A 23999-nucleotide genomic window follows, 5' to 3' on the forward strand; every position below is an offset into this window, starting at 1 on the left:
TCAGGGTGAAGGAGTGGGGCCATGGTTCCCCACTTTTAGGGAGCTTCTACAGCTCCTGATTTACCACTGTTATACAATTGCAACAAATCTTGTACAAAGTATGTCATGTAAGGTGTCAATGGAAAAGTTATGATTTGCTGAATATGATTATCCTGTTTATATGCATATATCATCTTTGTACCTAAAGTCTCTGAGGGACCAATGTCTGCCCCTGTGAGTCATCAAAGCATGTACGCACATGTGACATGCTTATGTGACCCTGAACTCCATCTTGGGACAGTAATTTTCCAGGTACCTGGTCTGCAGGCTTTGTTTGAGACAGTAAAATTCAATGCACATGGCAAGGGATATTAAAAAAGGCACATAAAACATCTCCATTTTGTCTTTATTTCCTGCTTCATTTCTCTGGACTGGCTTTCTAACAAGGAAGCTTTGAACAAAGACTGATGACCCCCCAGTATGTTTGAGTAATTGCAGGGAGAGGCTTTTGCAAGCTAGCAGTTTATTCTGTCACTGCTATGATCCTGATCTATGCACACTGAAACAATCTCATGTTTGTATATGATCTATTAACCATGTATAACTCTCTTCTTTTTAGTTACTAAAGGATTGGCAGTGGCGTGATTACTGGGTAAAATCTGATTTATATATTGACCTGGCAAAATGGCAGATCCCTTTGGATTAGAAAGACCCTATATTTGATTAAATTGGTTTTCAGTAACCACTCATCAGAGTCTAGTGTCCGGGTGGTGCGCCAAGGGCTGCAATACCTTAAGGAGACAGCATTTATGGCTTCTTATTAACCACTGTGGTGAGAGAGAAGTTCACTTTTGTTATTGGTTTGGTGTAATCTAATGAGAGAATAACCACCAGTTTGGGGTGAGTCTGCCCTATTTCACAGCAGTCTGTCCTGTATTTGGTATTCTCAGCTGTGACTCACTGAGGCACAGTGACAAAAGGTTTATAATTCATTATAAATTCTGGAATAGTCTACAATGTGCCGCTGCAAAAGGGCTGACTGACCCTGGCACTATCCGATTCAAACATAAACAGACCTGTTTCTTGAATGCACATATACAACTGGATTTGTAATTTCTGTACTATCCTTCCCTGACGAACCGAGGGACACACCCCACCCATGTACTTATTCTCTACACCAAATCCTGACTTGGACTCTTACTACATTCCATGGGTGGCGCACCTGAGCCCACTTATCCACTCACGTTTTAAAAATTCCCACGCCCCAATCTGGATCTATGCTGGTCATGTGATATGTATGTACCCTGTGAACCTTGTAACCGATATTTGCATTCCCCCATAACCCAAGCGTGACCCCAGATGTACAGTACCTTCCCTCTTAACTTGTGTAAATTTGATTTTAAACATTTACTTTGCAATCTTGTTTTACTTTGCCATGAAAATGAACATTATAATTAGGAAAGATTTGCCCAAACATACACTGATTTAAAGCAACCTCATCCACTGGTATGAGTATCATGGTGTTTGGCAAAGTACAGAGGATAACAAATATCTCATTTACTTTGTTTATTGTTTGGCTGATTGTGTGGAGTTTTGTTGTTTATCATTTTTCAATGCTTTACAAGGACAAGCTGGTGACAGCAAGGCTGAGTTTAGATTAATTTGTGCTACTTGTTCAGAGCAGCATGTGTGTTTCTAAACTTAGGATATTTAAAATCCCTAGTAGCAATGTGCACTACAAAAATCCACAATTCAGCTGGAGAGAGAGATCCACAGCTAAATACAAGGTAGTATAGATTGTTTAGCATAAGCAGTTAACCCATATTTCAAGGGACCATTCAAGGAGAAGTGGCCTGTTAACACTCCTTCAGTCACATGGGTGAAAGGAAAGGGGGAAAACAGCAGGAGGAGGGTTGTTAGTGAGTTATAGATTGGTGTAATAAGTCATAAATCCAATGTTTCTATTCAGTCCATTATTCTTAGTCTCCAGCAAAGTTATGAAATTAAGCTCTCAGGCTCATTGTGCAGGTTTCCTTTGAGGATAAAGACTGATAGGTCAGATGTAGAGTGATTACTTGGTGAAAAGTGTTCTCCCACAGGTGATGTGGTGTTTTTGTCTCTCATCATTTTCCTGCATGATTTCGTTCAAGAGCATTGTGACCGCATGGTTTCACCCACATAGTTATTGGGTACAGTGTACTGGAGGAGGGACACCACATGTTGTGATAGGTACATGTAAGATCCATGGATCTTGAAAGGTGTGTTATGGGGGGTGTTGATCATTGTAACAGTGGAGATATGTCTGCAGGTTTTGAATCATTACATTATACTTAGTGAATATCTTCCTGAAGGGAAATTAGAAAAATTGCATCTGATTAATAGATCTGTAGGAATATAGTAGAAACATGTGTTGGGGGAATCTTGGCCACAAGCAGGTTTAACTAGTCTTAAAAGCATATTCTATATGAAATCATTCACCAGCATACTTTTCCATAACCCATAGGAATTCAATTGTGTGAAGCTTCTAATAAATTAATTAATTTCCTTCTCTGAGCTCTGTCAAGTTGGGTTCCTAATTCAAAGAAAGCTTCCCTTTATATGGCGGGCAGGGGGCGGGGCGGGAGGGAGGGAAAGAGAGAGATTAGTTCCAATCTATTTCAGGCATTCCTTAATATTATTTAATTAGGCTTTTCTGTAAAATGTAGCACGAAGAGAATACATGATTCTCTAGTGTGGTGTCAAGGTTGATTGGCACCTGCTTCGGATGACCTGCATGACAAACTTTTAGCTTAGACATTCATGTAATGTAGCCAAACCTCTTCCCAAAAGAAAACAAAACAAACCCCTTACTTTGACACCATGTCTACCCATATTCTCTCTCTCTTGCCAAAATAAGTAGAATTTGCGGGGGTGGGGGTGAGGGGCTGCTGTGCACTACCAAGACAAGATAAGGAGAGTCATTTCTCATTGGCACTTCTTGCATTTTGGTGCATTTGTCATCCTATTTTACTTCTTATTTGCTCCCTTTCATACTTTGCCCCAATGAGGAGGAAAGGGACTTAATTCTTAACAGCAACCTCTCAGATATGTTCAGTATTTTACAGAGCATTGCATCTATACCAAGGACGAGGAAAAGAAAATCATCAGTACCAAGAACTTCATTTTTATCTTTCCACAATTAAAAACGTCATTACAAATATTTAACTGTTTAAAAAAAAAACACTTCTGCTGTAAGGGGAGAATTTATCTATCTGGTAAGTATATTTAGTGAAGAGCTGAGTACCATCCTGTGAAGAGCTGAATACCATCAAATACCACGAAAGTCATTTGGAGAGGAGGGCGCTTAGCACCTCATTGCCTTCTAGGACTGATTTCCCGTTTCCTGGTGGGGCAACTTACATTCAAACTACTTTTTAGATTTCCAGTTTGCTCTGTCTCAATGTGAATTATGGCACCAACTTACAAAGGAAGCTGACAAGAGATCTGTTTCTGCCAGAGCCATCTGTTTCTACTTACTAAGCAACACAGACAAGAAAAACCTGTCTGTGGGCCACAAAGCTCCCAATTTACAATGCAAAAATACACACTTCAGTGAATTTAAGACCTTGTCTACACTGAAGAGCTTTGTCGACAAAACAGTGAATGCATACACACGACGATGCAACTTTTGGCGGCAAAAATACCTTGTTTTGGCGACAAAATAAAACCACTCCAACAAGAGACATAAGGCTTTTTGCACAAAATTTTTGTCAACAAAGTGCCAGTGTTGGCACCACGCTTGATTTTATCGCTTTAATTGGCCTCCAAGAGGTGTCCCACAATGGCCATCCTGACCGCGCTGGTCAGCAGTTTGAACTCCATTGCCCTGCAGCCAAGGCCGTCCTTACCCATATGCAAAGTACACAGCTGCGTAGGGCACCAGGAAATTTCCTGGTGCCCTGCGCACTCCAGCCCCTGCTCTGGCTCTTCCCACCCCGCCCTTTCCCCGCCCCAGCCCCACCTCTTCCTGCCCCTCCTCCACCCCAGCCCCACCCCCACTCACCTGAGGTCTGCAGCAGTGCTGGGCCTGCACTCACCGGCCCCAGCCGCGCCGCTGGTGAGTGCTGGGGTGTGGTTCCCACCTTCCCCCCAAGCCAGCCCTCCTGCCCCCCACGGAGGCCTGGGAGCAGCCCCCCCCGCTCCCTCCCCACACAGGTCTGGGGCCCCACACACACACACCCCTGTGGGGGGGGGCTATATAGGGCCCCAGAATAGCTAGGGACGGCCCTGCCTGCAGCCAAGTAAACAACCAACCATCCCTCCCCTTTAAAAGCCTCGGGAAATTTTGAAATTCCATTTCCTCCTGGCTCAGCACGGACAGGTCTCATTGCCTTTTCCCAGGTGACCATGGCAGCTTATTGCAGCAAATGCTCTCCTGCTCGGAGCTGCTGGATCTGCTCAGTTTATGGGGAGAGGAGGCTGTGCAGTCCGAGCTGCGCTTGTGGCGTTGGAATTTTGATACCTTCGGGCAGATTTCACGAGGCTTGTGTAAAAAGGCTATGATTGGGACACACGGCAGTGCAGAGCATAGACAAAGGAGCTGAGGTAGGCGTACCATATGGCGAGGGAGGCAAACTGTTGCTCTGGTGCTGCACTTAAGACCTGCCGGTTCTATAAGGAGCTGGACGCTATCCTCGGTGACGATCCACCTCCACCGCCAAGAACCCCGTGGATACTTTGGCGAGCCTGGAGGCGGTGGAAAGAGGACCAAACCTGGAGGATGAAGCCATTGATGAAGAGGTGGAGTTAGACAATGATGTGGAACTCCCAGCGGGGTGGCCTGGTGGGGAAGGCAACCAGGAACAGTTCACCACTCCGGAGGTGTCTAGCCAGTCTCAGCAGTTGCTCTCTGGCAAGCAGAAGCAGGAGAGGAGATGCCTGGTAAGTGCCTGTGGTTTGTGTAGTGGGGAGGTGGCCTCAGGGTGTAGAAATGTACAAGGCTGGCTGTGTTTCTGTGAGTTAGACATTTCCCTGTGTAGCTAATCAGTATGATGGAACAGGGTGTTGATGCACGCCGAGATCTCACGGGAATCCTCCAGAGAAATCTCTAGGAAAGTTTCCTGGAGGTACTCGGCAATCCTCTGCAAAAGGTTCCTTGGCAGAGCTGCTTTGTTCCTTCCCCCATTGTAGGAAATTTTCCTGCACCATTTGGCAATCACTTGTGGCACACAGGCGAGCAGCATAGGGACCAGGACAGAAGCCACAAGCATGTAGTAGATGTAATCTCGCTTATCTTCTTCCCTTCAGCAGTGAGATATCAGCTACAATGATGCCCGCCCATGGAAAAGTGTGGGAGAATTTTAGAATTTTTTCCCCTAGTTGGCAGCACCGCAACACTTGTGGAGTGCTTTTTTCCCCGCATGTAGAGCGTTCCCCCTGCCCTAGGGTGACCAGATGTCCCGATTTTATAGGGACAGTCCCGATATTTATTATAGCGCTTTGAGTGTCGACATGACTTTAGTCGACAAAACTCTGTATAGACAAGGCCTAAGACAAGCTTATCGTCCAGATATTCAGTTATATTACATTTTGTTCACTTGTCATTTCATATTATGGATCAAGGGTGAAATTCATTCAGGTGTAGACGGCAACTGAAAGGCTCCTGATTACCACTTGAGTCTCACTGTCTGAGTATATGGGGGAGGGGAAAATGGACAAACCTGCTGTGCGGGGGAAGAGGGGAGGGCATCTGGGCCCAGTTAGTGCTAAGGGAAATGCGGAGAGACCACTGGATCCATGACCGCATGATTTCAGTGTCTGAGAATCCCACACACACTGCATGAAAGAGCTGAAGCTACTATTCCAATCCATAAATGCAGAGGATGTGTATTTCATGCCCACCTGCAGGTTTGAGGGGTCAGGGGACCACACACTGGGGCAGCGAGTTTTATCTTCAGCAGTTTTTAATGCAGCTCGCCATGCAAAACTGAATTTCTCTGGCTTTGTACAACCTAACTAGCAAAAAAACTGGAAAAAGATATATTCATTATTTTTCCTTTAATAGAAAGACTTAGCATGTATCACTATAGATTTTCACATATCAGAATGATTACATTTTCCTTTCACTTAGCCTGACATAACAAATGAGTCAGTAAGTATGAAGATCGAATTAAGCAGTAATTTTTTAAAGAAAAAATGTAAAAGCTTCAGTTGAGCAGAGCTCCCCTGAGTCTGTTCTTTAGAGGACCATAAGCACTTCCTTTTAGATTTTTTCAGGTTCAGCAAAGCACTGTGACTTACATGAAATGATATTTTAACTCCACTGCATGGGAAACTAAACAGTGATCAAACTTGCTATGTTTTCACAATCTTTTCTGATGAAACAGGTTAGCAATAGCATCACGGAGCATCTTCAATATGAAAGTAATGAATTTACATACGCATGGATAGTAAAACTGTACGTAGAAAAAAGTTTTTAACATTTCAATTTCTATTTCAAGCAGCAGGTTAGAGCAATACTTTGAACAACACAGCAGCAGCAATTCTCTAATACTGAGAATAATAATTAAAGCAATAAATATTTAAAGTACCTTTTCAGGTCTCTCTTTTCTTGTAGCATAAAATAAAACTACCTATTTTCTGTGAAATCCTAGGCCTTGATCCTACAAAGACTTATGCATATGATTAATAATAAGAAGGGCTGGTCCCATTAACTTCAAAGGGACTAGTCGTGTGCTTAAAATTATACGTGTGTTAACCTTCGCAGGATAGGGCCTTAGAGAACCACTCTCTTGGATTTAGGTAACAGTTCCTCAAATTCTGAGATTTCTCACCCTTCCCTTCTCAATAGAATAATTCAAAATTTTTAAATGACACATAATTCGTAGTTTTACGATGAGTCCCCATTTTATATCTTCTATTGAGATCATTTCAGGGCCGTAGAAATACCCGGCAGCTTAGTAAATCACAGCAGTTTACTAAAAACATACTTTGATGTAATTAAAAAAAAAGGAGGAAATAAGTTAGTTCTATTACATATTAGAGACATAACTGTATAAGTGTGTATGTGTGCACACGTATGTATGTGTATACATACACACTTAGCTAAGTTAAACAAACTAATGACTTCCTCTTCTCATTTATCTCTGCCATTCAGGGTAGCAGCGATTGAGAACCAATGCCGCAGCATAGGACTCATTTTTTTCTATCAGCTGAAAGTAGTTCTCTGCCAAAACTTATGTCAGAATACATTAGCCCAGTGCTGCGGAGCAATTTTATCGAAGAAACTCAGTGTCTTCCCACTCCCCACCACCCTGCAAGCTCAGGGAACGGGTGCTGCTCTACCATCTGTCTGATATTATTGAATACGTCCTCCCAGTGGAGCAAGCAGGATTTCGCCCAAAGGGGAACTGCTGTGACCAAGTAGCTTAGCTTACCAGCAACATTGAGGCAGGATTCCAACGTAAGCTGAAGACAGGAATCACCCTTGTTGATCTGTCCTCAGCATACAACACTGTCTGGAGACAGAGCCTCCTCCTCAAGGTCTCCCTCGTAATTCACTGTCGAAAAACGATCTGCCTCCTGGTGGCAGTGACTGGAGACCTCCACTTTAAGGTACACCTTAATGACGAGATCAGTAGACCAAGAACTCTGAACTCAGGCGTCCCTCAGGGCTCTGTCCTGGCCCCAATACTTTTTAATCTATACACCGTGGATATATCAGCAACGGAGTCAAGGAAATTCATGTATGCGGATGATATTGTCCTGGCTGTTCAGCATACAAGCCTCCATACCATCAGCTGCACCCTAACCCGAGATCTTAGCACAATGGCTGATTATTTCGAATGCTGGAAATTTAGGCCTAATCCAAAAAAAACCTCCATGGTAACTGCTTTCCATCTGAACAATAAAATGGCTAATACCAAACTTGATGTGCAGTTCTGCGGTGAGAGCATCAACCACGAAGCTAATCCAAAGTATCTTGGTGTAACACTGGACCGGAGTCTGACCTTTCGACAACACCCCTCGAGAACATCCATGATAAGGTCAGGTCTCATGTCACGCTTATCAGAAAATTGGCTGGAACATCATGGGGCTCCAGTCCACGGACTTTATGAACCGCAACAATTGCCTTGGTATATTTTGCAGCTGAATATTGTGCATCGGTATGGTCTCTTCGCACTCACACTAAACTCCTTGACACTCAACTCAATAATGCTATGCGCGTAGTGTCAGGGACGCTCAAATCTACTCCAGTTGCCTGGCTCCCAGTCCTATCGCATCTAGCCTCCAGGATTAGAAGAGCTGCTCAGATGGGCCTTTGGAAAGACATTCCTATCCAAGAGGTCTGAGACATTTCCTACAATTCACAAGCATGGAACTGAATTTCAAGGCTGATTCCCAATATAAGTATTCCTTATATAATTTAGGGTTGTCTACACTGTGATAAAAAACCCACGGCATGGAGTCTCAGAGCTGATTGTACCCATTCTGCTCGTAGGGTCTCAGAGCCTGGGCTCTAGCCCGAGCCCAAATGTCTACACTGCAATTTTATAGCCAGGAAGCCCACACCCTGTGAACCCAAGTTAGCCGACCTGGGCAAGCCACGGGCATGCCACCTCTTTTATCACAGTGTAGACGTACCCTCAGTAAAATATATAGGGGAAGGGGAGAGTATGTTTTATATTTGAAAAGTTCCAGAAAATTTGTAACATTGTGCTCACAGAGTGTTAAAAGCTTGCTTTTCTCTTCTGAACCTTCAGGAAAAATAAACCAGGAGCTCACCTCCAAGTTAGGGAGGTTACGATTCAATCAGGGGAAACGTATTTACTTGAAAGTGTCAGGATTGCCTTTGTAAACTGTTGCATATACTGAGAGAGTTAGAAGGCTCTCATACAGCGAGAAGACAAAATAAGCCAATCAGGTTTTAAGAGAGCACAGAGGCAACTTAGCCATCTTCTGAATCATAAGCATTCCAGGCTCTGAGGAGTTTGATATCTGGATTTTAATTTTGCATCTCAGGCTCATCAGTAATCCTGCTTCTTTGGAACTTTTTTGGAGTATTTATCATATGGTTTGCCTAATGAAGGAGGATTTCCACTCTGTTTTAAGAGAGAGACGCAACATCCCATAATGTCTCTGGGTGAAACTGAAGTCAGCACATTTAGGAAAGCAAGGAGCCGCTGAAAAGGTGAAATTCTGGCCCTATTGAAGCCAATGGCAAAACTCCCATTGACTTTGATGGGGCCATGAAGATTTGTTTACAAGATAGTATGTATATGCTGAAACAAACAAAAAAAACCAATAAATTGTGCCTCTCCACTGTATACGTAGGCCCGATTCTCAGAGATGCCGAGAACCTGTAGCTCCAACAGACTTCAAGAACACGCAGCACAGCAACATTCAGATAAAAAAACAAACAAACAATGACTTCAATGGGAGTTATAAGTGAAAAAAATCAGACCCTGCGTGTTTATAATGGACAGAGTTTTTTTCATTCTCTAAACCAGTTGAGTTTTCTTTATGAGTGAATTGCCTTTGTGGTTTCTGTCTGAAAGCATCTCTCTTTTTTTAATCCTGTGTGTCAGACAGTAGCTACCGTATCTGTCAAACTATGGTCAGTATATTTTGTATTTAAGATTTTTTTATGTGGTTAAAGTCATTCATCGAATGTTTAGTGAGAGTTATCTAGATACTTATATGGTCCTCATCACTATAGTTTCTGAGCAAATCAAGAGTTAAAGTAGTAACAAAAAGGGAAAAAAAACACCTTATTTCCCACCCACCCCCCTTCCATGCCTTTTATTCATACATTATTTAGACACGTCTAGTCCAGACACAACTGTGCTGATATTCTATCCATTATATTCATTTTACCACTGCTCACTAACTTTGCTATAACCGTAGGCCAGTCTCTCTTTCATTGTATAGAGATTTCTCAGGCTTTTCACAGATATCACTAGTCGAGTCTAGTTGAATGGAATAATTTCATACCAATATAAGTCATTTTTCTCGAGGTACTGGAAAAAAATTAATATATAATCTAACATTATTGTTTTAACAAACCCACAAAAGCAAGGCCAGTCAACTAAGAAACTAGAGTAATGGTTATGCATAGCCAGGTGCCAAACTATATGATTTTAGCTTTGTGTCTTTTCCAGACTATTAATGTAGTTTATGTTTACATGTGTTAATTCAATATTTCAAGTTTTATGAAAATACTGTATTCAAAAGCAATTTCCACATGGAACAATGCAAGGAACTCTTTCAGTGAAAATTCAGGGAACTTCATAGCCCATGTGCATTTGCACAAATCCATGTTTCTCAAATTCTTCCCAAACTCCAGTAAACAGGAATTTTGCATGACTCAATTCTCAGAACCCAACATGCATGGACCTTGATTGCTCAGTAACAATTCATTCATAAATAAAAAAAATACAAAAAACAACTTTTTGTGTTTGAGGTCAAATATGACTTTTTTACTTAGTAGAAGAATGCACAGATCCCTTTTAATGCTTACAAGTAGCCCTGAAAATCTTTCCAATGTAGTATATACAAAATCATTCCAGTTTCATATTAGTACTAGCAGATACAGAATAAACATGTCAAAGAACTGGGAGACATTCCCTCCATAGTGTTGCAATGCTGGCATTTGTGGCAGTTTATAGATTTCATTATTTTAAATATTTATCCATTCTTATTTTTAGAGAAAACATTTTCTCTATTTTTGTTCAATAAAATAATATAATTTGTTTCATGTCATAACAAAAGAGGCACGTTTTTAGCAGAACACTTCTCTTTTTAGAGTTAAGTATTATCATCATGATCATCATCAAGAACTACAATATTATGCTTGCTTATAATGCTAGAGTAAAAACAGTCTCCCTGTTAGTCGATATACTGCTTCTTATCAAGGAGGTACTTGAAGAAGCATACAACTGCAATTGTCTGTTATCAGGCTATCAAATTCTGTCAAACTCAGATCCTAAGACTGGTACTGGTAATGAAATGCAGTGTGACAAAGTTGCCTACCACAAGATTAAGACACAGCATGCAAGTGTGGTGGCAAAGGAGAGATTTAGGGATGGGAGTATAAATTTATTTGGGAGGGTGACTGTTTAATTCTGTCCACTTCCCTTGCACCCAAAGAAAGTTATCTGGCAAAGTAAATAAGACAAAAACTGGACTGCCAACTTGATTTCAGTCTACTTTTATTTCTTTGCCCACTTTGATTTATTTCATTGTCTTTTCAATTTTTGCTCTTCTTGTCCCAGAGCTGTAGTATATAGAGGCTAATCTCAATCAAAACCAACAAGCCATTGCAGGCTATCAGATAGTACCATAACAACAAGTATGATTAGATATACCAATAAGCATGTGGTAGCTCAGTGAAGTGGCTTATGTCACTCTTGAATACCTTATTTTCTTTATTTTTCATCACCGATCCTTTTGTTACTCATGAAACAATCAATCACATTACTGCACATATTCTGTTGTTTCTCTCACTCTCTCCTAGTTACAGAGTAGTAGCCGTGTTAGTCTGTATCAGCAAAAAGAACAAGGAGTACTTGTGGCACCTTAGAGACTAACAAATTTATTTGAGCATAAGCTTTCGGGAGCTAAAACCCACTTCATCGGATGCATGCAGTGGAAAATACAGTAGGAATTTTCTCTCCTAGCTAATGAACAACAGGATAATTTACTATGCCATTCCCCTCCTCATTTCAGGGATAAGGGTTGAAAAGGCAAACATTGGTGAGAATTTTTCTGGGGTGAGAAAAGTCTGCGAAGCAGGGTGGATAGATTTAAATCAAAGCAATTTAAGTCACCATTTTAAATAATGATTTATATCAGCAAGTAGAAAAAGTTAATTTAAATAATCATTTTAATTGGGTTTTGTATTTGTACTTTTCCTAAAGAAAAGTTATTTTCCTAAATAAAAGTTATTTTCCTAAATAAAGGTTGATTCTCATTGGTTGGTAACCATCAAAACCTGATGATTTACAACTAAAAGATAGCCTCCTTTTTTTGCCAACCAGGAGGATACTCTACATCAAAGCATATTTATTGAAGAAATTACATAATCTGAAAAAAATGTAAGTTAAGCTTTTACATTTTTATTATATTAGAAAATGGTGAATGATGCATTTTGTATTTAGATGGTTGATTTTTTTGTTTGCATTTTGTGTCAAGCTCTATTTGGATGGAAATTCAAATTCAATTCAGTACACAAAACAGCATTTTAAGGTTTATTTTATATTTATCATTACATAAAACGTTACCTTAAATGTGCTGGATACATAAGAAAAAAAGTTTATCAAAACATGTTTTGCATTAAAAACTAATTGATTAATTAAACAAAGGAAGTATTGATGGTAGCAGTGAATTGAATGGATTGTTTCTGGTCACCATGTCCTTCAAGATGTTAGAACTAGTAGATCTAGTCCTCTCACACCTAGTTTTCATTCATAGATGGGAAGAGGAAAACAAGCTTTCCTGCTTTTCAATTACCAATTAGTTTCTTAACTTTGAATGAACTGATCATTGAACAAAACTCTTTGAATAAACTGAAATAAGGAAAAAGTTCCCTCTGTACCTACAGAAGAGACTACTGCTGTCAAAAGCTGGTTTAGCATGTCAGCAAACTCTGGTGCCAGGTGCTTATCCAGTGACTTCCTCCAGTTCAGTGGTATGACTTTCTTTAAAACTTGGCAGCTAACGCATACTGTTTAATATTACTGTTTGTATTTAATATAAATGATTATAAGTTCAGGCCTTAACATAGGTTGTTAATTTCAAATTTAATTTTAAAAAAATAAACCTGTATTTAATTTAAATAAAATAATCCAATTTAAATTAAAACAGATTTTTTTTCTTAAATCATCTATTTTTATCCAGCTTGGTGAAAAGCTACACTTCCACCCTGTCCCCGATCCAAGGGGAGAAGAGAACAAACATTTGCAACATCCCCACTTACAATTAGTAAGAAAAGAGTAGGTTGGAGAAAAATGATGCCTATCGTGTTCAGACCATCTTTTCCAAGAGCCCACACAAAATATTAAAATGCAGACATAGAAGCATGATGAGAGAGATTGCAGACTCAATTTTATGGAAGTACTATAACCTGGCCAATAAGGGAACTGTGCAATCTCTCTCTCTCTCTCTCTCACACACACACTCTTTAATTTTGCACTTTCAAGTCCTTCAGAGAACAGGTCAGGAATGAACTGAAAATCTGTACAAGCTTGAAAGCTTGTCTCTCTCACCACAGAAGTTGATCCAATAAAAGATATTTCCACACCCACCTTGTCAATCAAAAACCAAGTCAGTTAAGATTAAAGGTCTCCTTTTCCTTAAGAATAAGACCATTTTTGCACAACACTTTATTATCAACTGACCCCCAACAGGAACACAATTAAAATGAAGGCAGCACTGTTTTGCTGATGTCAAGGTCTAGAATAGTTCATTTTCAGCAGTTTTCCCAACAGGAGATCAATTTTAAGAAGCAATTACCATTAATGCAATTATCTGAGTGTGCTCCCTAATGGGTTTCACATGTGTGTGACTGAGATAACACAATACCTTCTTTAAAGTGACTACAAGCCAATGAAAGTTGAACATGCTGAAGATATGTGCTGAACAATGCATTTGGTGAGTATTCAATAGTAGGCTCTAATATATAACTTAACAAAGAGTGTAACCCACATAGCAGAGTATAAAATTAAATACAACATGGTGGCAATATACCCTGGAAACACTGATTTCATCCACAAGATGAGTAATTTTTAATGCCAGCAGCATGTTACATGTGGTGTTCTCAGCCAGGTGTTGCAAGATTAAATAAAGGAAAATAGAGTACTCACCTGAAGAAAGAAGAAGCGATAGGCTGTAAGAAAAGAAAAAAGGGAGAGGTTAAAAAGTTGTCACTTGTTCTCCATTTTCAAAACTTTATTATTTTAAAATGACAGTAATGTAGAGCTAGAAAGTTGTCCAACACAAGGCTCTAACTCTGGTTTTAAAACTTTATGGCCCAAAACATCAGCTTATTAGTATTGTAGTAGAGCCAAGAAACAGCAATCAGAAATAGGGCCCCATTGTGCAGAGCAATGAACAAACATAGTAAAATACAGTCCCTGACCCACAGAGATTACAATATATATTAAAAAGACATAACAAGTGGGTGTAACAAACTGAGGGAATTGTAGGATGGAGGATGAGGATACCTGACCAGCTGTGTGTAAAAGGAGCAGAATCAATTCTTTTTATATATAAATAAGGAAAGAGATGAAAGGATATCAATAATACAACCTACTTCATGCAAAATGCCTATACTTAAAACATCTTTAGTTGCTAAAGAGCCAGTATCTGTCCTATGCATCCCCAGAGAAAACAAGCGTGAGCTGTTTGTACATGGAGAGGAAGCTTCCAAATCTATGCCTGTGAATTATTTAGGTTTCTACATTACATATTTATACAGAGCAGGAACAAGATTTTGCCTGTAAATGTTTGTGACTTTTGCATACACAAATTCAGGACGAACTGGTTGCAGTCTGATTTCTTTGTATGCCAAGTAGTAGTACCAGTGAAGATGCCAGAAACGTCCCTCTAGTAAGAGGATTACATCTCTTCTGACTGGCCCTTTTCTTCTTCTGAAGGAATGCTGAAAGGAGCAATTCATACAGCACCTGGCTCCAAGGTGTCTCAAACATACCCAGGGATCTCCTTTTTCATGTAACAGCAATACACAATCTAAAAGTTTTTCCTGTCTTCAATCAATTGAATACAGCTGGCACTGAACCCTCCTCTTCTTTGTAGCCTCTTTTAGTGCCTAGTCAAGGAGCTCTATGAAATACTTTTTGAACAGTAGAGAAATTTGCTGTCTCTAAGGTGCCACTAGTACTCCTTTTCTTTTTGCAAATACAGACTAACACGGCTGCTACTCTGAAATCTAGTTCACATTCCGCTAGAAAATAGAGCACAAAAAGGGGGCAGAAGGCAGATCAAAGAGGGAGATGAATCCAGAGCAACAGAAGTGTTTGCCAGTTTATCAGAGCTACACTTTATTTCAAGGGATCCAGAAGCAATTTATCCATTCCTGGTGGGTGAATTAGAAGGTGCACAAGTAGTCTGCAGAATACTACTTTATACAATCATTACTGCAGCTGATTTTGCTGCACATCAAAAAGAAATGGAAATAACTAATTCTATAATAATTCTGCATTATAAAGATTAACAGGCCACAAATCCTTCCAATAGCCCACTGAATTCTATAAACCTAATTATTTTTCCTGTACATTCTGCACAATACCATCCTGCCCTGTGCATTTGCTCTCCTTTCCTACTATGCTCTTAACTTCTGCCACCGCACGAAACCCTTCAGCCACTATCCTCCAATTTGTGAATGGGACCTACCAGCATAAATAAGTGGAGACAATTTTGCTCCCATAACTATTTGCACTCACAATTTAACCTAACAATATATATGGTCAAAATTTTTCAAATGAAATATTTGATTGAAATGTTGAAAATGGTATTTATTCAAAAGCAAAAAACTTTTCATTAAAGTTATGACTTTGCAAAAAAAAATTTTTGTGAATAAATTATCTCCTCCTCCCCCCAAAAAAAACCCTACTGAAATTTAACCAATTTTTTTTAAAAAAAGCTGCTTATTTTTTCCAATATTCCAAAATATTTCCGTAACCATTTCATACAAAAATTAAACAAAATTCTTCAAGAAATCTAAAAACAGTCCACTTTGAACTTAAGATGATTTCAAGTGTTTTTGCTAAAATTGTTTACTTTTCAATCGACTCTACCTCAATTGCACATGCAAACAGTTAAAGGTGCCAAACTACCCATCTTACTGCAATGAAGTGTTATGAGTGCTGAAGAAGTGATGAACGCTCTTTGAAATCCTCACAGTGTTATTGTATCCATGTTGGTCCCAGGATATTAGAGAGACAAGGCGGGTGAGGTAATCTGTTATATATTGGATCAAGAGACAGACTTTCAAGTTTACACAGCGCTCTACGGCAGGTCTCTGTAAGCTCAAAAGCTTGTGTCTCTCACCAACAGAAGTTGGTCGAATAAAAGAAATTACTAACACCACTTCTAACTACCTCAACTGTAATGATAGACAAGGTGGGTGAGGCAAAGTTTGACTGGGGCACACTCTGTGTAACAGCTAAGTATTAATTAGTTTCATACAGGAAGTGGGTTAAGGCAAGTAAGTGTTTAAGACCTGCAGCATGTGTTTGCAGGCCTATAATACATCATATTTAAACATTTAATAAAGAGAAGCAAATTGAGCGAAAATAGGCCACATACAGCATACTGTTTAGAAAAGACTGAATGCATCCAATGAAGTGAGCTGTAGCTCACGAAAGCTTATGCTCAAATAAATTTGTTCGTCTCTAAGGTGCCACAAGTACTCCTTTTCTTTTTGCGAATACAGACTAACACGGCTGCTACTCTGAAACCTGTTTAGAAAAGGGTTACTAAGTACATGAATATGAAAGTCATGGTCCCATATTCTTCCCTTCTCTAAAGCAAGTGGGGTAGGGGGGAGGGGAGGAGAGAGCATACCAGTAGCAACTACTCGGGAGAGCACAGGAGGAGCAGCAGCCTGGTTTCCATGTCTCATCTCTTCCAAAGAAGCCCCTCTGCCTACATCCCTGAAGTCACAGATTCTAAGGGGCACAGCACAGAACTTGAAGACCAGGGGCAGGGCTGGAACAAAAAGGTGTCCATAAGCCGTCTTTCCACCCTCCCAGTCCTGGGCTGCTCCTGGGACAGGAGAGCCCCAGTGTAACTTACACAACCCTAGGGTCCTGTCTAAATTACAGCAGCATCCTCAGGCTGCCTTTTGGGCCAGTGTTGCCGCCTTGTCTCATCTCCAAGGCCCCAACATCCCCCTGCACTCAAGCCCTGTTCCCAGCACTCTCTATGCCAAGGCTGGTGAGGAGGCAGTATCCAGCTGTTTCATGCAGTGCCTGAACTGAGGAAGTCTCCCCAGCTGGATACAGTGCATTTACAGGCTTCTTTGGTCCTTTTACACATTGTACCATAACTACGTCAATGGGCAGGAGAATCTCACCCACCAATCTGAAAACCATAAGGGCATGGGCGGCAGGTTGCATAGGCTGGGGGAGGCTTTGCCTCCCTAAACAGCCAGGCGTGACCCTGTCCTCTGCCGGGACCACTCCCTGCGGCAGCATGCGGCTCCACTGGGGCTGGGACCATGTGCCTTCCCCTGTTCAGGAGCTGGGGAGGATGCGGCCTCCGGCCACCCGCCTCCCCTGGGCTGGGAAGGCTGAAACTGCGCTGTCGCCTGCCTTCCTGGCGTTCTGGGACTGGGGAGGCCATGGCTGTCAGGCACTCCTTTGGGGCTGGGTGGCTAGCTGCAGGACTGGGCCAGTGGCCACGGTGTGGGGGAGAGGCAGCTCTGGGCTCCAGCAGGAGGGAAAGGGGGGCTCAGCTCCAGCGGGAGGGGTAGGGCTGGAGGCTAACCTTCCCCAGCTGGCGGTTCACGCGCTGCTCATGCACAAGGGACAATTATGACAATTCTGTCTGACCTCCTGCATAACTCAGGTAACAGAACTTAACCCAGTTATTACTATATCACCAGTCCTCCTCTACTTCCAGAGATCTCCCCCACCAAAGATAATACGAAACTTGTCCACATTATCTTCCACGGTTTCTTGCCGTCTATGGACATTCAAAGATCAGCAGTGAGTTTTCTAGATATGTAAGGACATTTGGAGGCTTAAAGACTCAGACTCCCCTCCACCCCCTCTTCCGAGCAGGGATTTCCCTACACCACCCCACCCACCCAAATTTCCCTCCCCCCATTACATGCAGGGTTGCCCATTTAGTCGGTTGGAAATTTGAATGGAAACTGAAACATTAATACACACTTTAAAAGCATATACAGTGTATGAGAAAATATTTTAACCTGAGAAAGCATAATGGGTTTGAAAATTATGAACAAAGACTAACTTCCTCATACAGCTGTTATTTATGACAATGTTGGTGCATTTGTTTCGACTATATTGGCCTACCTAATAAATTCTAATTATTATTTGTAAGCAAGGTCTGAATGACCTCTTCCCTGACAGCTAGTGATGAGCCAAGGGTGGGTGAAAAGGCTTCAGGACCAGACTGTATTTACATGAACACATCTACTCTGCCTAGGTATCCAACAGACAGAGCTATGATACCCAAGTGATCAATTTTGGCTGGTGTTGGGTTAAAAATCACTTGAGTATTAAATGTGGGGGTCATGAAATGTTGTTATCCTTATTGTAAGAGTAAAGGGCAACAGAACTATACTTAGCCTGACTGAATGAGGGGGTCTCCCTCAGTGCTTAATTTGTGCTAGGGCTTGCCAGGGCTGAGCCCCGGCAGCTCTAGGCTTGGCAGTTCATAGCCCTGGGACCTCTGGGCTTGCCACATCAGTTATGAAAATAACAAACTTGCTTGAGCCCCGGCACCTCTTTCATTACAAATTAAGCACTGGTCACCCTCAACTGAACTGCACTCCTTAAGCAGGAGATTTGGATGCCATATCCTAGTGGAGAGAGATAGAAAGAAAGAGGGTGGGGCACAGGTGTTTTGCTTGGTGGAGCAGGCTCTGCCTAAGAGTCACAGGCACTATTTGACCTGCGCCTCTCTCCTGTTTAGAGATAGAGCTGATTAGGCTCCATAGAGAGTCTTTTGGTTTGTTAAGTGACCTCTGGAGCTGAAATCACTGATAATCAGGTTTAAGTGCTTGGACCTGCTGTGGGACAGTGTTTCTGTGGAAGAGACAGCCCAGCCTGCATTAGCAGCAAGGTTCCCCCACTGACAGCTGAAACACCTGAGAGCTGGGTGGAACCTCGAGAGGCCAACTCACACAGGTCACAGTGGCAGCAGAAGGTGATGATGCAGGGCCATTGTGGACAGAGCAATGGAATGAATGGTGGCACAATGAACAGCAGCAGCCAGAGCATTTGTTTGTTGGACTATGTTTTAGTGACTTCGCTCCAGAATACTGGATTTTTGACTGGGAAACATAAATATACGTTTCCTAGTAGGCCAAGATTTTAAAAATGCATTATTTGCTACGGTCGTTGTCTCACATCATTGCTATCTCGAGAGGTCATTATCTTGGGGGGGTTTCTGTACTAAACTTTTTTATTATAATTAATTTTTATGTAAGAATGGCCATATTGGGTCAGAACAATTGTCCATCTACCCCGGTATCCTGTTGTCTGACAGTGGCCAATGCCAGGTGCTTCAGAGGGAATGAACAGAACGAAGAATCATCTAGTGATCCATCCCCTGTCGTTCACTTCCAGCTTCTGGCAAAAAGAGGCTAGGGTCACTCAGAGCATGGTGTTGCATCCCTACCCATCCTGGCTAATACCATTGATGGACCTAACCTCCATGAACTTATCCAGTTCTTTTTGAACCCTGTTATAAGTTTGGCCTTAACAGCATCCCTGGGGCAAGATGTTCCACAGGTGACTGTGCACTGTGTAAAGAAATACTTCCTTTGGTTTGTTTTAAACTTGCTGTCTATTAATTTAATTGGGTAATCCCTGGTTCTCGTGTTAAGCAAAGAGGTAAATAACACTTCCTTATTCATTTTCTTCACACCAGTCAAGATATTCTAGGCCTCTATCATATCCCCTTTTAATCGTCTCTTTTCCGAGCTGAAAAATCTCAGTCTTCTTAATTTCTCCTCACATGGAATCTATTCCACACCCCTAATCATTTTTGTTGCCCTTCATAGAATCATAGACTATCAGGGTTGGAAGGGACCTCAGGAGGTCATCTAGTCCAACCCCCTGCTCAAAGCAGGGCCAATCCCCAATCAAATCATCCCAGCCAGGGCTTTGTCAAGCCTGACCTTAAAAAACTTCCAAGGAAGGAGATTCTACCACCTCCCTAGGTAACGCATTCCAGTGTTTCACCACCCTCCTAGTGAAAAAGTTTTTCCTAATATCCAACCTAAACCTCCCCCACTGCAACTTGAGACCATTACTCCTTGTCCTGTCCTCTTCTACAACTGAGAATAATCTAGAACCATCCTCTCTGGAACCACCTCTCAGGTAGTTGAAAGCAGCTATCAAATCCCCCCTCATTCTTCTCTTCCGTAGACTAAACATTCCCAGTTCCCTCAGCATCTCCTCATAAGTCATGTGTTCCAGACCCCTAATCATTTTTGTTGCCCTTCGCTGGACTCTCTCCAATTTATCCACATCCTTCTTGTAGTGTGGGGCCCAAAACTGGAGACAGTACTCCAGATGAGGCCTCACCAATGTCGAATAGAGGGGAACGATCACGTCCCTCGATCTGCTCTCTATGCCCCTACTTATACATCCCAAAAAGCCATTGGCCTTCTTGGCAACAAGGGCACACTGCTGACTCATATCCAGCTTCTCGTCCACTGTAACCCCTAGGTCCTTTTCCGCAGAACTGCTGCCTAGCCATTCGGTCCCTAGTCTGTAGCGGTGCATTGGGTTCTTCCGTCTTAAGTGCAGGACCCTGCACTTATCCTTATTGAACCTCATCAGGTTTCTTTTGGCCCAATCCTCCAATTTGTCTAGGTCCCTCTGTATCCTATCCCTGCCCTCCAGCGTATCTACCACTCCTCCCAGTTTAGTATCATCCGCAAATTTGCTGAGAGTGCAATCCACACCATCCTCCAGATCATTTATGAAAATATTGAACAAAACCGGCCCCAGGACCGACCCCTGGGGCACTCCACTTGACACCGGCTGCCAACTAGATATGGAGCCATTGATCACTACCCGTTGAGCCCGACAATCTAGCCAACTTTCTACCCACCTTATAGTGCATTCATCCAGCCCATACTTCTTTAACTTGCTGACAAGAATACTGTGGGAGACCGTGTCAAAAGCTTTGCTAAAGTCAAGAAACAAACAAGGTACCCTTCTAGGTACCTTTGCCAATTAAAATATATCTTTTTGAGATGGGGTGACCAGACCTGCACGCAGTATTCAAGATGTGGGCATATCATGGATTTATATAATAAATGTGGAGGAGCTTGGTTTACCAGACTGATCAGCCAAGCCAATACTGACAACCTACATGAAAAGGCTGCAAAACACCATGCCTCTGGACTGCATCAACATGCAGAAAGGCTTAAACCAGTCACTGTCAAAGCCAATTTTAGAAGAACTTAATAAGGCTGTAAAGAATCCTGGAGACACAACTCAGTTTATGTGAACCAACATTGCTGTGCATCATACTTTCTATTTAAGCAAGAGATACCACACACTACAAACTGGAGGCCACTGTTAAGTGCATTGTCACTTGTTTATCCTGAAGTTGGACACTGGCTCCGAACAAAACTGGCAAGTGCTTGCTATCTTTTGGCAAAAAATTCAGCTGTCTAGAAGCATGCGATGCAAAGTGAAAGACTCAGCAGTTGAAAGAGTGAAGAACTCTCTCACCACATTCAAAAAATATGCATACATGGCTGATGAATACACCAATTCAAATAGGCATCAAGTATTAAGTCATTGTGTATGTTATCTTGATGTCCGTGGCAGGCCAGTAGATGCATTCTAAAAGTGAGGTTATAGAAGACACATCAGCTGCATTTGTGACATCTTAGAAGAGTTAAATGCTTGTAAATTGAACTGCAAACAGATGGCTGCTTGTGCATTTGATGGAGCTACAAACTTCTCTGGAAGACATAGTGGAGTACTAGCTTTGCTCATAGAAAAGTGTAACCCTAACCTCTCCTATACACACTACAGAGGCCATCTACTCCAGCTAGCACTAGTACAACCTGCAGAATCTTCAAGAGACATTAAAAAGCCATAAATTTAATTGCTTTGTTATACTCTTTTTTTCAGTAAGAGTCCAAAATGACTGAACGACTTGGAAACAATCAGAAGATACACTGGGACTGAAGTTCAAATTAATCTACCTTGGGAAAACGTGCTGGCTTTCTCATGAGCGATTCTTGGCTGTTTTAAAATTACTGGCTTTGGAAAGTATCTACCAGGATAGGACAGATCTAAGTAGAGAGGCTGGTGTATTACTTTTATTACTAAAGTTCAGAGAAGACTATCGCCATTTTCTGTCTTTTAAGTCTACTGTTGAAACCACTTGAGTCATTAAGCAGTGCCATCCAGGCATCTGCTACACCAATAGTATATCTTTGTCCATCAATAGAAGCTACCCTGGGATCAATCACAGAGCTATCCCTTGAAAACATACTGGAAGAAGCGAAGACTTCAGTCCAGAAGTTGACTAATGAAGGCACATATATGGACTCCTTAAGAGAAGAGGACAAGAAGTGTTTGTTAAACCAGCTGGAAAAATACACAGACTTGATTCTTACAAATCTACTATAGTGATTTCTGGATTCTACTCAACCTCTATGTAGGTTTTAGAGATGGCTGTGTTATAAAACACCTACAGTTGAGTGGAAGTGAGGCACAACCAGCAATAGGTCTGCTATGTGATCAGGATAGAATAGAGAATTTTGAACACAGAATGGAATATCATACGACGAACGAATGAAGATTTAACTTCAACTTCTTCTTTATCACTAGTGGTTCGACCCAATCTTTTTGCTATGTTTCCTGGGATGAAAGAAGTAGGAATTGTTACTCCCAGTCACAGCAGTTACAGTGAGCATTCTTTTTGCTCATTGAATAGAATTTTGTGTTCTGAAAGAAGTCACCTTCTGCCATGTGTCCTCATGAAGGACTGGAAGTAAAGGACACACAAGAAGACACCAAAGAGTTGTGCAAAATTACAACAAGAAACCAAGAAGGATGTACATGTAGTGCTTCAAAGTAGGCTTGAATAGCCAACTTTAATTTCTGTGAGGATTTTAAAACATGAGTTAAATCTAATAAAATGGTTGTGAAACATTTTTCAGTTTTTACTATGGTGCCATACAGCCCACCTGCGCCCTCACGGTCTCAACCCTCGTCAGCCCTCAGCCTCCCTGTATAGTCAAACTCCCTCACCCTCCCCCATTTTCAATTCCTGGGTAAAACACTGCTTCCCAGTCTACAGAGGTCAACATTTCACCCACTCAACAGAAAGATCTGAAGGAAACTATTAGAGTTTCCCGACTCCTACACAGGTGTTTCCTGCTTGGGGGATATGACATGACTTATGGTCAGTGAGATTACCATGCTTTATAAGGATTAAAGTTATTCTAGTGCAAAGGGCTAGAGGAGGCCCCATGCATCACTCCAATCCCAGTTAAGGATTTAAGTGAAATTTAAACCATACGCAAGTCGGTGTGGAGGCTCTACAGGGGTGGAATTTCATTTTTAGCATTATTTAAGTTCCAATAAGAGATTTAGTATTCAAAGAGATAAATATTACCACCCTTAATGTTTTAATCTGCAAATTCACAAACAAGACAGCTATTTTGTATTTTAAAATCCAAAAATGTTTAACAGGCAATTGCTAAAGATTAATACAAAAACTCTACTAACACACATTTCATTTTCTTCCCTAAAACATTTAACAAGAAACATTAATTTAATGTAGGATTAGAAATGATTGAAGACTTAATCTTCTTTATATTCTTACCATAAGACATTTTAAATTAATTAACACATTAATTACCATACATTTAAAAAAACTCAAAAAAAAAAAAAACAAAAAAAAACAGGTTTAGATATTCCCTAAGAGACAAACTGATCATCTTGGATTATACTCACCACCTCTTGCCAACTTTCACACTTCAAAACCGACCACTCGTTATACCAAAGCACTATTTGAGCTCCTGGTCCTACATATCATGGTTAGATTGGTTAGGCATGTTGCCAGTAGAATGCTTTTTAAACAAAAACTACGAAAATAAGAGTCAACTAGTTAAAAAAATATAATAATGAACATTTTGTGCCAGGCCAGTGGTCATTCACATATTTCATTCTGACCACTCAAATATGCACTAATTTTTCAATTTCTGAAAAAGTAAAAATTAGAAACTGTAATGATGATTTTGTGTGCAATGATCTATCACAAAATATGGCATTTAATCTAAATTTTTATAT

General features: G+C 41.2%; 1 protein-coding gene across 3 annotated transcripts in view; it reads right to left on the reverse strand.

Annotated features, from left to right (window-relative positions):
- PTPRE (protein tyrosine phosphatase receptor type E) overlaps positions 1–23999 on the reverse strand; it is a 251991-nt gene that overhangs the window by 176446 nt on the left and 51546 nt on the right. For all 3 annotated transcript variants that reach the window (XM_074959153.1, XM_074959154.1, XM_074959157.1), the window contains exon 2: positions 13821–13843. The gene's annotated coding sequence lies outside the window, so the exon portion shown is untranslated. The remainder of the gene's footprint in view (positions 1–13820; positions 13844–23999) is intronic.

The sequence above is a fragment of the Natator depressus genome, chromosome 7 (assembly GCF_965152275.1).
Source record: "Natator depressus isolate rNatDep1 chromosome 7, rNatDep2.hap1, whole genome shotgun sequence".
In the NCBI taxonomy this organism is placed as follows: domain Eukaryota; kingdom Metazoa; phylum Chordata; order Testudines; family Cheloniidae; genus Natator; species Natator depressus.